At 44.0% G+C, this 12,650-nt stretch overlaps 1 protein-coding gene and 1 pseudogene across 1 annotated transcript in view; one reads left to right on the forward strand and one right to left on the reverse strand.

Annotated features, from left to right (window-relative positions):
• LOC126266626 (neuroendocrine convertase 2) overlaps positions 1 to 12,650 on the reverse strand; it is a 1,418,212-nt gene that overhangs the window by 1,099,097 nt on the left and 306,465 nt on the right. The window lies entirely within an intron of this gene.
• On the forward strand, positions 6,660 to 6,777 carry LOC126268248 (5S ribosomal RNA; annotated as a pseudogene).

Below are 12,650 nucleotides of genomic sequence, written 5' to 3' on the forward strand. Positions count from 1 at the left end.
AGGAATTCTCAGACACAAACAGCGACCTCTGACCCCTGTACGACTCCCGCGAAAGACGAAGATGGCGGACAATTGAGCTGTATTAATAATGACTTGGTGCGAAGTTCGCCTGCATGACTTCAAACGCTATAGGCAAATAACAAAGATTAATATTTACCTGAAACTATATGGGAGGGAGGGAGGATGGATGGAAGGGAAGAATAGTGGGGATGTAGAAGAAGGAAAAAAAAGAATATTTACAGACATTATGAATAAATATAAAGTGACCAAAAAAGTGTCAATTAAGGTAAGCCGAATTCAGGTCGAAGTAACAATAGAGACAGGAAAGAGCTTCACCGAAAGCACGATTTTTGTGAAAGGATTTGATTTATTGAGGACTTGTAGTGGTTCCGATATTTACTAGCACATCCTTCACTCAGGTCAAACTTTATGATTTCCAACAAAGCCCAATTATAATAAAAAATTATGGACAACTTCAACACTTAAAAATGTAAATGACTGTTTGTTGAAAACTAGTGACTGGTTCTCTGCAAGCAGACTCTGAATTTTTCTCAGGCAAATCACAATACCGGCTGTTCACTACTGCACAGGCTTTACTACACCATTAGAGATAATTAATGAGATTAAATCAGTAAATGAAACAATTTTATAAATTCTCAGACTGACTTCCAATTCATAAGGTTTTCAACATAAACAGCTAATCTCTGCACCTTGTAACAGCTGCATTTCGAGATGAGAATACCAAAACTTTGGCTTAGTATTGCTATTGTCACTCATAGAAACATGCAAGAAGAATAAAATATGGTGTCCGTTGTAGATTATATTGCAGATAGGTCTTTACGTAGTTGGACACACTGACAACAGCTTCACAGTACATTTATACCGTTATGAAGTCTGTTGTCACCAACTATCAGCAATTCGGAAGCAAATGTAGCACTTATAGCCGGCCTTTTTGGCCGATCGGTTCTAGGCGCTTCAGTGTGGAACCAAGCGACCGCTACAGTGGTAGGTTCGGATCCTGCCTCGGGCATGGACGTGTGTGATGTCCTTAGGCTATTTAGGTTTAAGTAGTTCTAAGTTCTAGGGGACTGATGACCTCAGATGTTAAGTCCCATAGTACTCAGAGCCATTTGAACCATTTTTAACACTTATATGTATTATACTAGATGGGTAAATGACATACACTATTCACTGCTAAGCCATAGGGAGCCACAGAAAGGAAGGTATCCATTCTCACCCAGTGATGTAAAGACTCTAATCGGTAATAAAATTAACTCTTAAACACTGACACCATATAAGCTCGTACATCCAAGTAGCTGGACGAGTTCGTGCGGAGAAAAGATTATGGCAGCTTGGGGCATTCTGTGTACCATAAACCTACACACACGGACTTACAGACACCAGCTGTCACCATCCTAACCAGCAAAGTGCTGAACAAAGGGTAATACTCGTTTTAGCATATGTCTGCGGCGTTTCTTCTAAAATAGGAAAATTACTGGAGAAACAAAGTTAAATGCGTCTTTCGTCCACCAACGAAACTCAGAGCTCTTTTAGGTTCAGTGAAAGATTATCTTTGCTTAAGAAGGTCTGGTGCCTATAAGATTCCCTGTAGCTGCGGCATGTTCTACGTTGGACAAGCTCGTCGCGCCGTAGAGGTCAGAAGATTCGAACAACGACGACACGAACTTCTGGACCAGCCAGAGAAATCTGCAGCGGCCAAGCATTGGCTCAGTACACGACATTTTACGGAATACGAGAACACGGAGATACTGCCGCCTTCGTACTGAGCCATGCGTTATTAAAGATGCAGTTGAAATTCGCAGCCCGGTTAATTCACTTAACAGGGACATAGGGCACCAACTCAGCACGTCATGGTATCCAGCGCTGGCCATGTTAAAATCGCAGCGATCGTGAGAGAGAACTGATGGTTGTACGAGGGATGACGCTGAGGCAGTGACGTAGGTATTTGGTTGAAAACGCGGAGCACGGTCATTTTCCATCGCAGACACGTATGTCGGCAGGCGGCTCGCGACAGAGGGCAATGTGGCGGCCGACGGCAGCGCATAGTATAACTGATACGACTCCGCGCGTGCTTTCATCTTCAGACAGGTGACGTTGCTGTCTCTCTAGCTACCGATCTGCTTATTTGCGCTATTGGTCACCGAGATTTGCGGCATTCGCGCCTGCGCAGTTTCTTCTCTGACTGTCATAAATAGGAGGCTTCGGTACAGCCTGAGCAGTGTGTTCGCCGCATCTGAAGATGTCGGTCAGTTGCGCCGACGAAATATTGTGCCGTATTCACAACGAGTACCGACGTCTCCACCTAGAACAATACTTACAACATAATATACAGACGAATGGAAAAGTAAATTAAGGATGTCGACCAGTTTGGGTTGAGGAATGGTGAAGGCACTCGAGAGGCAATTGTGATGTTGCGGTTGGTAACGGAAACAAGACGAAAGAAAAATCAAGATGCATTCGCAAGGCCAGCCGGAGTGGCCGAGTGGTTCTAGGCGCTACAGCCTGAAGCCGCGCGACCGCTACGGTCGCAGGTTCGAATCCTGCCTCGGGCATGGATGTGTGTGATGTCCTTAGGTTAGTTAGGTTTAAGTAGTTCTAACTTCTAGGGAACTGATGACTTCAGAAGTTAAGTCCCATAGTGCTCAAATCATTTGAACCATTTTTGCATTCACAAGATTTGTCGAAATGGAAAAAGAGTTCGACCGCAAATGGTGCGAAGTGTTCGAAATTCTGGGAGAAATAGGGGTAGCATAAATGGAAAGAATGGTACACAGTAAAGAATGGTATACAATATGTACAAGAAACAAGAGGGAATAATAAGAATGAAAGACTAAGAATAACGTGCTCGGATTAAAAAGGGTGTAAGGCAGGGATGTAGTCTTTCGCCCGTGCTGTTCAATCTGTAGATCGAATAAGCAATGACGGAAATAAAAGAAAGGGTCAGGATTTGAATTAAAATTAAATGTGACAGGATGTCAGTGATAAGATTCGTTAATGATATTACTGTCCTCAGTGACAGCGAAGAAGAATTACATGATCTGTTGAATGGAATGAATAGTTTATTGAGTGCAGAATATGGACTGAGAGTGAATATAAGAAAGACGGAAGTGATGGGAAGAAGAAGAAATCGGGATTGGTGACCATGAAGTAGATGAAATTAAGGTGTTGTGCTACCGAGGCAGCAAAATAACCGTTGATGGACAGAACACGGAGGACATCAAAATCAGACTAGCACAGGCAAAAAGGACATTCCTAGCTCTAATTTCAGGAAGAAATTTCTGAGAAAATACGTTTGGAACGCATCATTCTAGTGAAACAAGGATAGTGGGAAAACCGGAATAGAAGAGAATTGAAGCATTTGAGATGTGGTGCTAGAGACGAATGGTGAAAATTAGATGGACTGATAGGGTAGGGAATGAGGAGTTTCTCCGCAGCGTCAAATGGCTCTAAGCACTGTGGGACTTAATATCTGAGGTCATCAGTCCCCTAGAGACAGCACACACATCAATGCCCGAGGCAGGATTCGAACCTGCGACCAGAGTTGTAGTGCGGTTCCGGACTGAAGCGCCTAGAACCACTCGGCCACAGCGGCCGGGTCCGCAGCATCGTCGAGGAAACGAATACATGGAAAACACTGACAAGAAGAAGGGAGACGATGGTAGGACAACTGCTAAGGCATCAGGAAATAACTTCCATGGTATTAGAGGGAGCTGTAGAAAGCTATTTGAGATGTAGTTTGGAAGTGCCTCACTGAGATTAAGAATTTGGCACAGGAGACGTATTCGTAGCAGACCGCGTCAAAAGAGTCAAAAGTCTGATGACTCAAAAAAAAAAGAGAGAGAAGCTTGACAGCTAATTATAATCCAGCAAAGAAATATTTATTCACGAAGATTTTACTGTAGCGAGTGGCCCACTACTCCCATACAGAAATAAACAGAAGTTATGACAACCTCCTACGAGTAAGCACGCTGAATTCGCCATTTTCCGTATCTCTTGTGTTTTATTGTGCACCAGAGAGATGCAGCCGACGTCAGACGTGCTGACAAAAAGGAGGAAACCCATCACCGCAGCCGTCGCAAATACCGCGAGAAGACAGCAGCTACTCCGCTAGCCGCGTCAAACCGCCTCGTGCCTTGGTGCACATTCCGCGGACGCCGGCGTAACACAGGAGGAGCGCGGAATGCGGCACCGCGAGGAAATGGCGCAGCAGCAGCCGCTGCTCCTGATAGGCGCCTCTCCTGCGTATAGCAGCGGCAGCGCCGAGAAAAGAGCGGCCGGAGGCAATTTGGCTTCCGAGAGATAGGGCGAGACGGGCCGTCTCCGTGGAGGCTGACGTGCGTGCTCTTCTGCCGCTTCCAGGCTGCGCTCGTGTCGCCTTCTACTGTGGGCATTCACCAGCCGCACGTGGAAATGCTAAATGTCTTAAAAAAACTACCTTGTGATAGGTCATGTGCTGGCGATCTCTTGCTAGTGTTAGGTGACCAAGGAAAAGACTGAATGCACTGCTGATGTCACGCAGAAATTTTTTTGGTCCGTTCCGTAAATGATGTAAAACCGCAATTAAAAAGACAAAGCAAATCGGAATAATTTATCCACGTCAGTTGTGTGTCAGTGCCAGTAATTTCCAAAAATTTTCTAATGCTTGTTATATTTTCGTACTGACTTGTATGTTCGCATAAATAAGAAGACTCTGTGGAAGCTTATTGCACTGAGCTTTAAGCGAGCGAGCGGCCGTTGTAGGCAATAAAAGCCGGCTAGTGAAACAGCCCTCATCCGAGTTTGCAGGAAGCCGCCGCGCGGGACTAGCCGAGCGGTCTGGGGCGCTGTAGTCATGGACTGTGCGGCTGATCCCGGCGGAGGTTCTAGTCCTCCCTCGGGGCGTGTGTGTGTGTGTGTGTGTGTGTGTGTGTGTGTGTGTGTGTGTGTGTGTGTGTGTGCGTGTGCGTGTGTTTGTCCTTAGGATAATTTAGGTTAAGTAGGGTGCAAGCTTAGGGACTGATGACCTTAGCAGTTAAGTCCCATGAGATTTCACAGACATTTGAACATTTTGCAGAAAGCCCACGCGTACATGGGGAAGGGCCCTCACTGGGTGTTCAGACTGGCCGTGCTTTGATAGAAGCCACCCTCGACGCCGGACGCTAAGAGTCCCAATATAGATTGCACCTCCGTCGGAGTCTTGTTTTTGACCATTTGTTTATGGAAGGGGAATGTGCACTGTTTTCAGTAGCTTCCTGCATGAACGCTGGAGAGAACGATAGACAGTCGGATTTCGTCGAAATACAAATACCACTAAAAATAACATCTGAGAGTGGAAAGAGGGAAAGGAAAGTTTCGGACGCCTTCGAAGAGTGTGGGACACTGCCACCGACCTCAGGACATGCAAGACAAAATGTTGAACGCTATGTGACAACCGCTGTGATTGGGTAACATAAGTAATTTGTAAGTGAGGGACAGAGAGGGAGACACGCGGCGGTGCGTACTGAAGTCCATCCTCAGTGGCTGTGGTCAGAGAAGGGAAGAGTGTAGGACATAGATTTTCAGTGGTAAGAGTTACGAAATTTGTTACTGGTAAAGCGCTTGAAATGAGAGTAATGGGAAGAAGCCCACCGTCCTTATAACAACTTTTCACTGGTCAGCTTTCGCATTATTTATAGTTCAGGCAGTCATGTTACGTGATGCAAGAAAAATGCAGAGCCCCAAGCCCTGTTTGTACGTAGCAGTGGGCATAAAACTACTCGGCAGCCAGAGTTATCACGGGACGCTCTCTTCCGACGAGCACCTGTTCGAGCAGATTTGATAAGCTGTCGACTTTGGCACGTTTTGTCTATTGTGCCTTGGCAGTATAAAAAACTTTAAACTTCTAAGTCAGTGCAGTCAGCAGATACGGTCATTAATGTCCCAGTATCGATATCGATAACAGGGAAAAATTATTGCAATTCTCGTTTCCCATGAGGGATGGATTATCTGTATACATGATTAAGCTTGTAGGGAGCAATCAGTGTACTAGTCCTTCTCGTACTTCCCTGAATTATAATTTTTTTTCCATGCAGCTCAATGTTTGTGACGACATATCACCTGAAAGAGCCGTACAAAGACATAATTTCGCAAATAGATTCAGCGTTATACGCGGACACTGTCTGCAGAAAGTGTTACGGATAGAGTTATTAGTAAAGAATTTATATATTGTAACCTCATTTCCGATGCTGAACTTTTTTTGGATGAATTTCTAAACCGTAGCGAGCGACAAACGTCTTTGCTTTCATCATTTAGTGAGGAGAATCTAGGAGAAAAAAATTGTTAGCAGTTCGAAATTACATGAAAAGACGCTCATTCTCAAAAACTGGTCGAATATAGTCTGAGTACTCTGTAATATTTGTCTTACTGTGTTAAATCCTTAACATAAGATTGTACCCTTTAATGAGTTCATTGTGACAGCATTTCAGATTTTTAAATTCGGTCAATAGTTACATGAAAAATAGAAAATCAAATTTTTGTTACCTCCGGAAGCGGTTAGATAGGCAACCTACAAATCGAAATGAGTGATCCGGAGTCAATTTTAGGCGTTATAAGTAACACAGATGATTCACTACAAAGGTCACAGTGAACTCGATAAATATTTCCCAGCCTGCTCATAACATGCCAACGGCCTTGCCGCTGTGGTAACACCGGTTCCCGTCAGATCACCGAAGTTAAGCGCTGTCGGGCTGGGCTAGCACGTGGATGGGTGACCATCCGGTCTGCCGAGAGCTGTTGGCAAGCGGGGTGCACTCAGCCCTTGTGAGCAAACTGAGGAGCTACTTGATTGAGAAGTAGCGCCTCCGGCCTCGGAAACTGACATACGGCGGGGAGAGCGGTGTGCTGACCACGGGCCCCTCCATATCGGCATCCAGTAATACCTGTGGTTGCGGATGACACGGCAGCCGGTAGGTACCTTTGAGCCTTCATGGCCTGCGCAGCAGGAGTTTGCTCATGACACGTATACTCTGTGTCTGTCTTTTTAAGTAACTGCTGTCCTAGTACTCTTTGACCACAGTCATCTGTGTAATCGTCGTTCACCTGCCTTCACGTAGAAGCATAGTGGATGAACGAGAACGAAACAATGTGGCTTTGTACAGTCTTTAGTCTGTCGACATGACTGGAAAGGTATTCTGAAGCTCAGGCAGCCGTCACATAGCTAGTGCCATCTGCAACACAGGCAAGCTTAGATAATGTCTCCATTTGAAAAATAGGATTAAAATGTTAACATAATAAAAGCACTTAGTGAGAAAATAAATGTTTTACGGTTACTGTTGCCACAGAGGAGCTTGTGCTGTGCCTTGTGAGATAAGATGTTTACTCTTATTGCACGCTATTTAGTTTTGCACACTATGGTGGTCAGTCTTTTGCGCACTTCTGCCTAATTTGTCTTAATACATAATATTCACATCACCATCGAGATGTAATTTATGATAGAGGTGTCATCTGAGTATATCTGCAATTGAGATGGAAAATTTCATGAACTATGGAACTGTGGCTGAAACGGGTAGAGGTTCATCGAAAATTACGTAAAGGGAATATGAATTTGGTATGACGCAAAAAGCAGTAAGAAGAAAGTGTTCACACATTGCAAACACACAATTTACGTTTTCGGACGAGGTAAGTAAACTGCACTAAAAAGGGTATGAAATCGTTAGAGATGTCGGCGGTTCTGTACAGTTAGACATAGAATTATCTTCTATCACACCTTTCAGCCAACGCCATCATCAGATCAAAATACACAGTCCAGTCACATTAATGGGCCCACCTGTCAAAAGCCCGAAGAAACACATTTTGCAGTCCGGAGAGACGTGCAGCAAGACAGTTAATGCGGTTCTGCAAGGCAGCGACCTGGCCAGCTGCGCTAGGTATCCTGATTGAGGACCCGTGGCGCGGACAGCCCGATTGATGTGGTCCGACGGAATCTCGATTGGATTTAAATGGGGAAAACTCATCCTAGCGCTCTTAGAACCACGTCCGTACACTGCGAGGAGTGTGAAACGTTGCATTCTCCTGCTGGCAGATGTCATCGTGTTCAGGAAACACATGTAGAGGTATACACGGTGCCCAATTATAGACGCATATTTGTGTTTATCCATTGTGCCATTCAGAATGGCGTAAACACTCAGGGAACGTCACAAAAATATTCCTCGTACCATAACACTCCCTCCTGCGGCATGATCCCTTCTGACGGGTGTTGCATGGCCGTACACAACAACGGTAATTTGTCGGATGGAGCATAAAACGTGATTCATCCGGAAAGGCCACGTGTCACCACTCAGCGAACGTGCAGTTGCGGTATTTTCGTGCAAAGTGTAGCCTTCGTCGCCGATGAACAGCTATTAGTATGGGGATATGAATGAGGTGCCTGCTGTAGATGCCCATACATAGCAAAGTTCGCTGAACGGTCGTTGAGAAGATACTGTTGGTACCGCCCTGGTTCTTGTTGCCGGTCAGTTTCTCAACAGTTGCAAGGCTATTCGCCCGTACGCAACTCCGCAGCCATCGTTCACCGTTGTCATCTATAGCCCGTGGTGTATCACAATTACCTCGGCGCCGGTTTTGGATATCGACATTTGACATGTACGGTACATTTTAACCGCGTCAGCAAGCAGTTTACAGATTTAGGCTTTTCGGAAATGGTTCTGCTCTTGGCCCCAAAGACAATTATCATTTGAACGTCCTCATTACAACAACGCCTGCACTGTTTGCCGTGTCCTCCAGACACGCTTTATACACCCTCCACCGCTAGTGTTCCCACCTGCCACTTGCCGCCTCTGAGTTTTATTGTACGGTGACGTCGAATACAGACAGTGGTCACATTAATGTGGCTGGGCTTTGTAAAAACTACGGCAGGCACAAAGTGTATCACCAACAACTGAATTGAACATCGTCCTGATACGTAGCAGATTCAAGTAGTTTATGAGGTACGTTGTATCTGGCCTTGTTTTTATTTCAGTCTGACTGACAGCTGTATCCAAAACGCGTTGTAAAAAAGAATGAATCGTCTGAGGACGCTACAGCTGAAGTGATACATCTTTTCGTCTAACATAAAAACGTATAAAGGATAAGTCTCGTAACACTTGACAGTCCTTTTACTTCGTGCACGGCTGCACATACGGAAACTCGCCTTTTTTTAATGCTTTTAGCGTTGACATCAACGGATATATGGCTGGCTCTGAGCACTATGGGACTTAAAATCTGAGGTCATCAGTCCCCAAGAACTTAGAACTACTGAAACCTAACCTAAGGACATCACACACATCCATGCCCGAGGCAGGATTCGTTCCTGCGACCGTAGCGGTCGCGCGGTTCCAGACTGAAGCGCCTAGAACCACTCGGCCATCCCGGCCGGCCATCAACGGATATATTCAAGCAAGTACCTCTTCCTTAAATGAAATGATATACTTCTAATAAGTGCGTTCCATGTTTTTGTTGTTGTTGTGCTCTTCAGTCCTATCCTGTGCAAGCTTCTTCATCTTCCACTGCTTACTGCAACCTACATGCTTCTGAGTCTGATTTGTGTATTCATCTCTTGGTCTCCCTCTACGATTTTTAACCTCCAGGCTGCCCTCCAATGCTAAATTTGTGATTCCTTGATGGCTCAGAACATGTCCTACCAACCGCTCCCTTCTTCTTGTCAAATTGTGCCACAAGATCCTCTTCTCCCCAATTATATTCAATACCTCATTAGTTATGTGCTCTACCCATCTAATCTTCAACATTCTTTTGTAGCACCACATTTCGAAAGCTTCTATTCTCTTCTTGTCCAAACAATTTATCGTCCATGTTTCCTTCCATACATGGCTACACTCCATACAAATACTTTCAGAAACGACTTCCTGACACTTAAATCTATACTAAATGTTAACAAATTTCTCTTCTTCAGAAACGCTTTCCTTGCCATTGCCAGTGTACATTTCATATCTTCCCTACTTCGACCATCATCAGTTATTTTGCTCCCCAAATAGCAAAACTCCTTTACTACTTTATGTGTCTCATTTCCTAGTCTAATACCCTCAGCATCACCTGACTTAATTCGACTACATTCCATTATCCTCGTTTTGCTTTTGTTGATGTTCATCTTATATCCTCCTTTCAAGACACTGTCCATTCCATTCAACTGCTCTTCCAAGTCCTTTGCTGTCTCTGACAGAATTACAATGTCATCAGCGAACCTCAAAGTTTTTATTTCTTCTCCATGGATTTTAATACGCACTCCAAATGTTTCTTTTGTTTCGTTTACTTCATGTTCAGTATAGAGATTGAATAACATCGTGGAGAGGCACAACCCTGTCTCACTCCCTTCCAAACCACTGCTACCCTTTCATGTCCCTCGAATCTTATAAGTGCCATCTGGTTTCTGTACAAATTGTAAATGGTTTTTCGCTCCCTGTATTTTACCCCTGCCACCTTCAGAATTTGAAAGAGAGTATTCCAGTCAACATTATCAAAAGCTTTCTCTAAGTCTACAAATGCTAGAAACGTAGGTTTGCCTTTTCTTAATCTTTCTTCTAAGATAAGTCGTAAGGTCAGTATTGCCTCACGTGTTCCAACATTTCTACGGGATCCAAACTGGTCATCCCCGAGGTGGGCTTCTACCAGTTTTTCCATTCGTCTGTAAAGAATTCGAGTTAGTATTTTGCAGCTGTGACTTATTAGGCTGATAGTCGGTAGTTTTCACATCTGTCAACACCTGCATTGTTTGGGATAGGAATTATTATATTCTTCTTTAAGTCTGAGGGTATTTAGCCTGCCTCATACATCTTGCTCACCAGATGGTAGAGTTTTGTCAGGACTGGCTCTCTCAAGGCCGTCAGTAGTTGTAATGGAATGTTGTCTACTCCCGGGACCTTGTATCGACTTAGGTCTTTCAGTGCTCTGCGTTTCATAGCTCTTTTATGACAGGTTTCAACGTCAACCTCAACAAACATTATATCACTCTAATTGTGTTCTCAAGGGCGTTCCATAGCTCTTGAGAACACAATTAGAGTGATATAATATTTGTTAAGGTTGACGTTGAAACCTGTCATAAAAATTCGAGATCTGTCCTTTAATGTGAGAATACTGTGACTGGTAACGGCATTAGCGGTGCCATCACCGTCAGGTGGTGAATGCTGTAAAAGCAGTACAGCGATGTAGGCTCTCAATCCGGATCGCCAATGTCCGATGCGCCAGGCAACTGCACTAATTATTAACACGCTAGTGCGGACAGGTTTCTTGAATGTCAAGAAGAGGAGAAGAAAGAAGACCGCAACTGACAGAAAACACGAAGAAGCTACTCTGGCTACGACGGTAATGAATCCCCACACTGGTACGAGACATATCGCGACGGAACGTGGAATCGGCCAGACGAGTATGCTTCGCATCCTGCATCTAAAGAATTCCCATCCCTGTCATCTGAACTGCATCAGGCATTCGACGACAGTAATTTTGAACCTGAAGTTTTGCCCTTCAGCAACTGAGAGACGGCCGTACGTTTTCCCCAAAGTGTGCTCTTTCCCACGAAGCAACATTTACAAACCACGCTAACGTAAATTTTCATAACATGCGCTCGTGGGCAGCGGAAAAATAACACTGGCTTCGTCAGGTGCAGCATCAACGCCTCCGAAACGTAAACGTACCTATGGTGCGGCATGATAGGAAATTACATTGTGTTACTTTACATCATCTCAGGCGTCGTAAATGGACATGCGTACGCACGCTTATTGACCAACATTCTGCCGCTTCTTTTAGAAGAGGCACCATCGGATATTCGACAGTGTACGTCGTATTGGCTGCAACGCAACTGTGATCCAGCTCACGCGTTCCGTATAGCGACGCTAATATTGATTGTGAACTTTCATGAAAGCTGGAAAGGAAGTAATTCTGTTGTCCAATAGCCTGAAAGGTCCTCTGATTTCACTCCTCTTAAATGCTTTCTTTGGGGAGCACTTAAAGATGCAGTCTATGACGAAACCCCAACTATCGTCGAATTGCTTGTGCATGCTCTACCATATCATCCACTGCAATTACACCCGTTCATCGTTCTTTCGGAAGGTGATTGCAGATGTGGCTTTCAGTCCATGGTCGATAGTTTGAACAATGCTTAAATAAAGAATAATTTTTGTAGAAAACAAAATTTATGTCATATGACTTGGGTGGTTACCAAATCATTGCTAGTAAATTATTTATTGAATTCACATGTGTACGAAATTGCACTGCAATGTGAAATAAGTCAACAACTTGTATTGCACGTAGCTGGTAACACTGTAATCACGCTCTTATGTTCAGCATGGAATGACGTTTCGATAAGAAGAATATTTATTTTGCGGTGTACTGGTGGTAACCAAAGTATTTTTAATAAAATATTTAGCTCAACGAGTGTATGCCATGGATATGATTTAGAGCATTGTAGGTAGAGGCAGTTGTCCGACAACATGTGCTCGTATATTATCTCCAAAGAATACGTAGCCACGTACAGGAAAAAAGAGGTCCAATCTTCCTTCTAATTTTATTTTTTATTTTTATTTTTTATTTTATTTTATTTTTATTTATTTATTTTATTTTTTTTTTGCAACGTGTAAGTGCTCCTAATTTTTGAAAAATGAGTAGTTGATTTCTCTGATTCAGTT

This window comes from Schistocerca gregaria, chromosome 4, assembly GCF_023897955.1.
Source record: "Schistocerca gregaria isolate iqSchGreg1 chromosome 4, iqSchGreg1.2, whole genome shotgun sequence".
Classification (NCBI taxonomy): domain Eukaryota; kingdom Metazoa; phylum Arthropoda; class Insecta; order Orthoptera; family Acrididae; genus Schistocerca; species Schistocerca gregaria.